Raw genomic sequence first — 7,012 nt, forward strand, 5'->3', positions numbered from 1 at the left:
ATGCCTGCTCAGTCCAGTGCTAACGGATTGAACAGACAAAAATGTCCCTTGAAGAAGGACAGCTGTGGAATTATAAAATGGTAGAAAAGTAGCAGATGTCCCCTGGAAGATTGTAAAGGACATTTGGACAGCCGGAGAAACATCTTTCTGAAAGAGTACAAAAAAATCTGGCAAAGGGAGCAACAATTCAAGACTTTCCCACAGGACTTTATCGCACTCACCTTCTGTACGAGTCATTCAACGAGTTTTTAATCAGTGCGAGAAACGTCCATTTTATTCCACCATTTACGTACAAGCAGAGCACCACAATTCAGTGGTGAAGAAGAACACAATCAGAGTGTGTTGTTGCAGGGAGCCATTAGCTGTAGGTCTTAAGTATTACTACTTGGTTAGCTTCCAAAGATAGCTTGGTGGCTTTAAATGTTGTCTTGACATTGCAGTTACATTTTCCTCTGGCCATGTTATGTCACTTTGAATTTTGCTTCTGCTGACGTCTCGTTCTAGATGATGATCAAGTAAAACACCTCATTGTTCCTCCTCAGAGACATTCTTTAAGACACTGGCTGAGTTCTGTGACTGAAGGACCTGCAGTACCTTTAATCACAAAACACACTGTTGGAATTTTTTTTGTGTTTGGCTACCTCACAACCTGGAACTGGTTTCTTATTTGATGAAAACACCGTAATTGCGAAATTTTGCTTTTTCAACATTAGTGGAATATTGACAAAGTTTTGCACAGTCAGTACTGTAAGTCATTGACTGTTGAGACCCAGCACGTTCCCTGTAAAACACAGGGAATACCAGCAAGTACAAGTACCCTCTCAGTATTATGTATGTATTCAGAAAGTAACAAGTAAAAAATCTGTACTTACCCTGTGAATATGGGAAATTGGGGTATCCATAGATACCATCAGACCCTTTAGCTGCTCAGTAATTACAGACACTTGGTGTGCATGCATGCAGTGACAGTGGGGAGGAAAGACTCCCTCTAAACAGGAAGAAAACCTACAGCACACCGTAACTTGGTATGAGGAGCCATCTGCAATGACAGACTGATCAGAAGCCTGTAGTTACCCATAAGTACCACGAACATACTAGGTAAGTACCGTAGAGATCCCTGCATATGTCCCTAAGGTAACCCTGCTGGCACTCTTTGGACACTTGACTGCATTGCTACACAAAGCTGCAACATTTAAGTACATGAAAAATCAGATTTATATATGAAAATAATTTTCTTTGGGTCTGGCTGTGGTCATTGTTTGCAGAGTGATCTTGACTATGTGGCACATATACATATTCATAGTGCACTTGGGGATTTTCTCATCCATTGACTTTTGGATAATTGACTAAACCCACCAGAAACCCTGGAATGGACAGACTTAGAGAACGGACAGATTCACCCTGAAGGAGCCCAGTCAAATCCCGTTTTGACAATAGACATTAGGGTTGATTAGTTAGAGTTATTTTTAACAGAGTTTATGCATTTTAATTAATGTAACAAAGTTTATTACTGGCCTATTTTGATTACACTTTTCTGGCAGCAAAAATGTTTTAAGATGGAATATTGAACTTTGGGTTTTCTAACTGTTATTAAAATATATATATATATATTTTTATTTGTTAAAATTGTCACATGTGGAAAAAAATCAAGCTCCTCTGACATTTCCAAGTTCTAACTACAGAAATACACTGCTGAGCCAAAAGCAACCAATCAGAGCCAGGAGGAGGGTCTTAGTTCTGTCAGTCAGGTTTGTGTACGCGATGCTCAGACACTTTCCCTTGCTCTCCGCAACGCTGCAGCTTTTTCCTGAAAGCAGAGCCTATCATGAATGCTAAGGCTAGTTAGCATGAGCACCAATGATGGAGGATAAACAGGGATCCTGTAACAATGAGTTGTTTCTTTGCCATTAGCACATTTAGGAGCGAGTACATGAGGATGATTGACACCACCAAGACCCTCCTCTTGACTCTGATTGGTTGTTTTTGACCAGCATTTCTTCAGTAATAATAGCTCAGGGAGGAGGAGCAGCTCAGTCTTTTCACAGATTATCTGTCAGGACATGGTGACAGTTTAACGAATATAGAAAACAACATTTCTTCTGTAAACGTTACATTCTGCAGCTTTAACTGTCATAAATACATGGATAAGATGTCAGCAGTTTGAGGGTGACAGTTAACAGGTTAAACATATTTTAAACATAATAACCAAAAAAAAGCAGTTCAGACATTTTGTAGCTTATTATCTAATCAAGTTGACATTTAAATTTAAATGTCCAGGTAATGTGCTTGTTGTTCGGCTGAACTTTTTTATTATTTTCATAAGAGCAGCTGCAGAGAAGTAATGCTGATGTAAAAATATTACAAGTGCCGTTTCAAGTCTATTGTGTTGTTGTTGTTTTGTTTCCTTTGTGACATGCACAGTTGTTTATGTGTGTGTAGAGAAAGAGGGGATTAGTGGGTGCTGCGGGAGCGAGGACATGGAGATTGCTGACACGACAGAGGAGCATGCCACCGACAACAGGGGAATGACTAATCTGTGTTACAATAACAATTGCAGCCAGGAGAATAAATAAATGATAGCATTAATGTGCAGCAGCATTACAAATGAGCGCACGTCCAGGCTCCCCTAAGAGGGCGGGATATTCACAGCTGAGGCACGGCAAACTTCTTCCTTTCATCCCAATCAAGCACCCAACATTTTTTAACAGGTTCTTTAGAGGTGAAGAGACAACCAGTTAGCCAAGCCGATTCCTCCAAAATGCCATAAATTCATTCTTTCTTCATGCTTATTTATTTTGCTTCCACAACTGAGAAAATACGTTTATCTCCTCCGCAGCTCTGTCTCGTCTCTTAACCCCCGACAATTAGGCTACACTGAGCTTTCCATTCGTCTGTTTGGCCTCAAAGCAAATCAGTTTGTTTTCAGTGGACGACCAGTTGAAACAGTAGCTGCATTTCTGTGATCAAATGTGTTTAAATCTTTGTCGACATTCTGCTAATGTTTAAAAAAAAAGACAACACAATTTCGCAATTGCCTTGTTTCCATTAAATAAGAAATGAAATGAAAATCATATGTGAATGATTCATGTGATGAGTGATTAAAAATCACAGCATTGACGGATGTCAACAGTTACATGAGATATATTCATAACTCAGCCATGGAGTTATGAATATATCTCATGCTCATCATCTATCAGAGAGCAGCTATGCATGCACCGTTTTGGGAAAATTGTATTTGGCCATTTTACAGAAGAGCTTTGGATTCAACACGTTGGAATGACACACAACTCTTTATGAAGTGTGTGATGCTGAGAGAGCTCTGGTGGAGCCGGCTGAATATTGTCTGAAAACCATCATCCTGTCGTCTTCTTCGTCTTTTCCACCGGTAGCATCATGCAGCTGTTGTGACTTGTGTGATGCGAAAAATTGTTTCCATTGCAGATTTGCAAAAATACATATTTTCATACAAGCGCAAAAACTTTTTGTCAAAACATTTTTTTTATCAAGCAAATTTATTATATATAATTTCAATTAGTGCAATTCTATGGTTAATCAAAACACAGCTACTGCATGTTAATGTGTGCAAATCTTTCAATGTCTACAGATGCAATTCCGACTTTTAGGCTCACAATTCGATTCAGAAACGATTTTTAATTCAGAAATTATTTTCGATTAAGAGACCGATTTTTCTATTCAGTCTAGAGATTCTGTTTAAATTATATGACTGGCAAGAGGAAAAGACAGTCTTGGCAAATTTTAGAACATTCCTTTGAAACAATCTGCGACAGTCTGGCGACCTGTCCAGGGTGACCCCGCCTCTCACCCGGAACGTTAGCTGGAGATGGGCAGCAGCAACCCTCCTGACCCCACTAAGGGACAAGGGTGAACAGAAATGGATGGATGGATGAAACAATTCTGTAAGGTATTGTATCAAATTTCATCTGTTTATATTTAAACAAATATAGGTTTGTCCATAAAATGTTGTAACTTAAATTACCACTATTAGGTTAGCTTAGCTGACTGGCTTTCCGAAATAAAAAATATCCAGAGTTATTCAAAATGTCAGGTGAGATGGGTTTCTATAACGTGATATGCCATAAACTCCTGAATAGGGGAGGCAAAGAAATACGAACTAAAATGTATTTTTAATTTGATTTTTGAGCATTCTGAATCGGTTCCGAACTGCCAGGACGAGGAATTGCGATTCTCTACAGGACCTAGTTTTTTTCCGCACCTTTACCATGCCGGACATGTCACCACCAGCTTTTTGCTTGTGTGTTAATCTCACGCCTGATTAACAGAGCAATAACACAGCTGTCTGGGCATGTTAGGAAACTGTGGGCTTCCGTGTTACGCTGCAGCTGAACGTGTGCCTATACCTTCACGTGAATGACAACCAGGAAAATGTTTACTGAACCCCTGAACTGTTGCATTATGATCAGACAGTTTCTGTGTTTTACATCTCCTCCCACCCCATGGCTCCGCTTCAGTTTGTTCGCTCAGGAAATGTTGATTGCTGCGGTGCCCACTGGTTGGATCAGGAGCCAATGGACACGCTCACCTGACAGCTACTAATTGCATGCTCTCTTCTTAAAAGGATAATTCTGGATTTTTGAAGTGGGGCTGTCTGAAGTCTCCTCTGCTGTCAGCCTGGAACTGCACAGACTGATATTACACAACTAAATGCTATTTAAATGCTGAAATTAAAAACTATTAATAGTCATTTTAATTAACAGTTTAGTTAACAATGTCTCTTGCATTGAAACACAAATCCTCACCCACGACTTCCCAACTCAGCTCCTTCAGACTAGCGGCAGCAGCAATTTAGCAAACACCTGGTGGAATTGCGCATTTGCTGCTACGTCTCAGAGCAATGCTGGTAAAAATGTTGTTAAAGGGTTAACAGAGGAGCAATGTCGTAATGACTTCCTGAAGGTGGAGTTTCAGAAAGAGCTGACGTTTTTAAGGGGAGTTTTAAGGGGAGAAATTATGAAGTCAAATTTCTTTCATGTCATATTATATGTAGTATTTTTCTTATATAACAACTGAAGGTAACATAGTTATAGTTATGTGCTATAAATGGCACTGTGTGACTGGAAAACATAATTTAAACCCCTTTAAAGGATTTCTCAAACATGCATGAAAGAATCAAAGCAACACTCCAGGTATTTTGATGAGGGAATAACATTATGACATGATATAAAGCTAAAAAACTTGACTTTACTTAATACTTAATATTCAGCCCCTCTGGGTTTCTCCATAACATCTCGTCTTCTTGTCTCTCCAACTGTCTCTGTCCCCTGTAACCTCTGTGTTGTAGTGTTCGTTTTGCTTTGCTGCAATAATATCACATAACACATAAAGGTTGTGGTGATCTGTAGATCTGTGTTTCAGAAACTGCCCAGCAGTAACGCAACATATCATAATAATCAGATAGATATTACTTCTATCTATAAAGCAACAGCACCTCCATGTGGTAGTCTTATATGTTGCAATACATTTTGGGTAATTATGTGCCATACAATGTTGCCTCAAGTTAGTAGTATGATACAAGACTGAACGTGCTTCTGGTTTTTAGATTGGAGTTTAAATTAAATGGCACTTAGCTCATGAAAACGTTTGCAATATCAAAGTGATGAAATATTAGTTTGAGAGTCTATCTGCAAGAAAATGTCTTTAAGTAAAATCATGCATCAAACACTGGAGGTCATATTTGCATTCATACAAAATACACCCACTCTGCAAGAACAAAAATGCATTTTTCTGAAATCATAGTTTTAGTATGGCTTTAGTTCTTCCTCTTGTTCTTGTCACCTTAAGTAAAGGAACAGATTTTTTCTGTTCTTGAAGGTGTGTGAATGACATCAGGCTGAACCTTTCAACACAAATAACAGGTTGGATAGGCGTGAAATAAATAGCATAACAATGAGCTCAGCTCATTTTCTTGTATTTTCTTCTTGATAATAATAATAATAATAATAATAATAATAATAATAATGACATATTAATACAATAATATTAATAACTTAAATTATTCTTGTTATCAAATAATTGGAATTATACATATATAAAAATAAAACAGAAAATCTTAGACTTGTTGCTTTAAAATGGAAACAAAAACAATGTGATGTGTCACTTTTGTGTCTTTTTCTTTTAGTGTGCAACTCATATGTTAACAACAAAAGACTAAAACTCTTATCAAAAGTATCACAGAATATTTGCAAAACATTGTCAAATTGTACATAGTTCCTGCACAAAATACCACAGTAAGTCAGTCGTTGTGGGTAGTAAAATGAACGCATCATAAAATCACGGAAAATACAAAATAAAATAATAATAATTCAACAATAACTAACAGCAATAACTAATGGCAAGAAACAAAATAAAAAGCATAAAACTTAATATAATAATTAGTTTTTAGAACTTAAATACTCTGAAATGTATTTATGTTTTATCTACACACATTTGCTGATGTGTTACCTCGTCTAATATTAATACTTAATATTCAGCCCCTCTGGGTTTCTCCATAACCCAGAGGGGCTGGGCTAAAGGAGTTCTGATCCACAGTTCCCACGGTTGCTATACAGTGCAGGTACGACCAGTGACAGCAGATGGCGCTGTTTCATTCCCAATATAGTGGGATTTAATAAAGGCGTATTTTATCCAGCTTCAGCTCCAGTGGAATTTAACAGGGGATGGCTATATCCAAATTTTTAAAACGTTGATATATTTTTATAACCTAACTCTCCTTTAACCATCCCCTGAACCTTTTTCATGATGCTGTTTGTCTAACAAACCTTTGAGGCTTTCCCACAAAAGCTGGGTTTTTATGGAAATGGTTTTGTAGTTTTTATGGACAAATGAGGACTCCATTTATTAATTAGGTGATCAATTGGTTGTGTTGTAATGAGTTTTGTTTAGGAGTATCAGAGTACACAAATGCACTCCCCTTTTTTCAGATTTTTCTTTTAAAAAATCAAACTAAACAGCTCCATCATTTTATTTTCCTCCC

This window comes from Poecilia mexicana, unplaced genomic scaffold (genome assembly GCF_051168715.1).
Source record: "Poecilia mexicana isolate PSO_F unplaced genomic scaffold, ASM5116871v1 scaffold_2, whole genome shotgun sequence".
Lineage (NCBI taxonomy): Eukaryota > Metazoa > Chordata > Actinopteri > Cyprinodontiformes > Poeciliidae > Poecilia > Poecilia mexicana.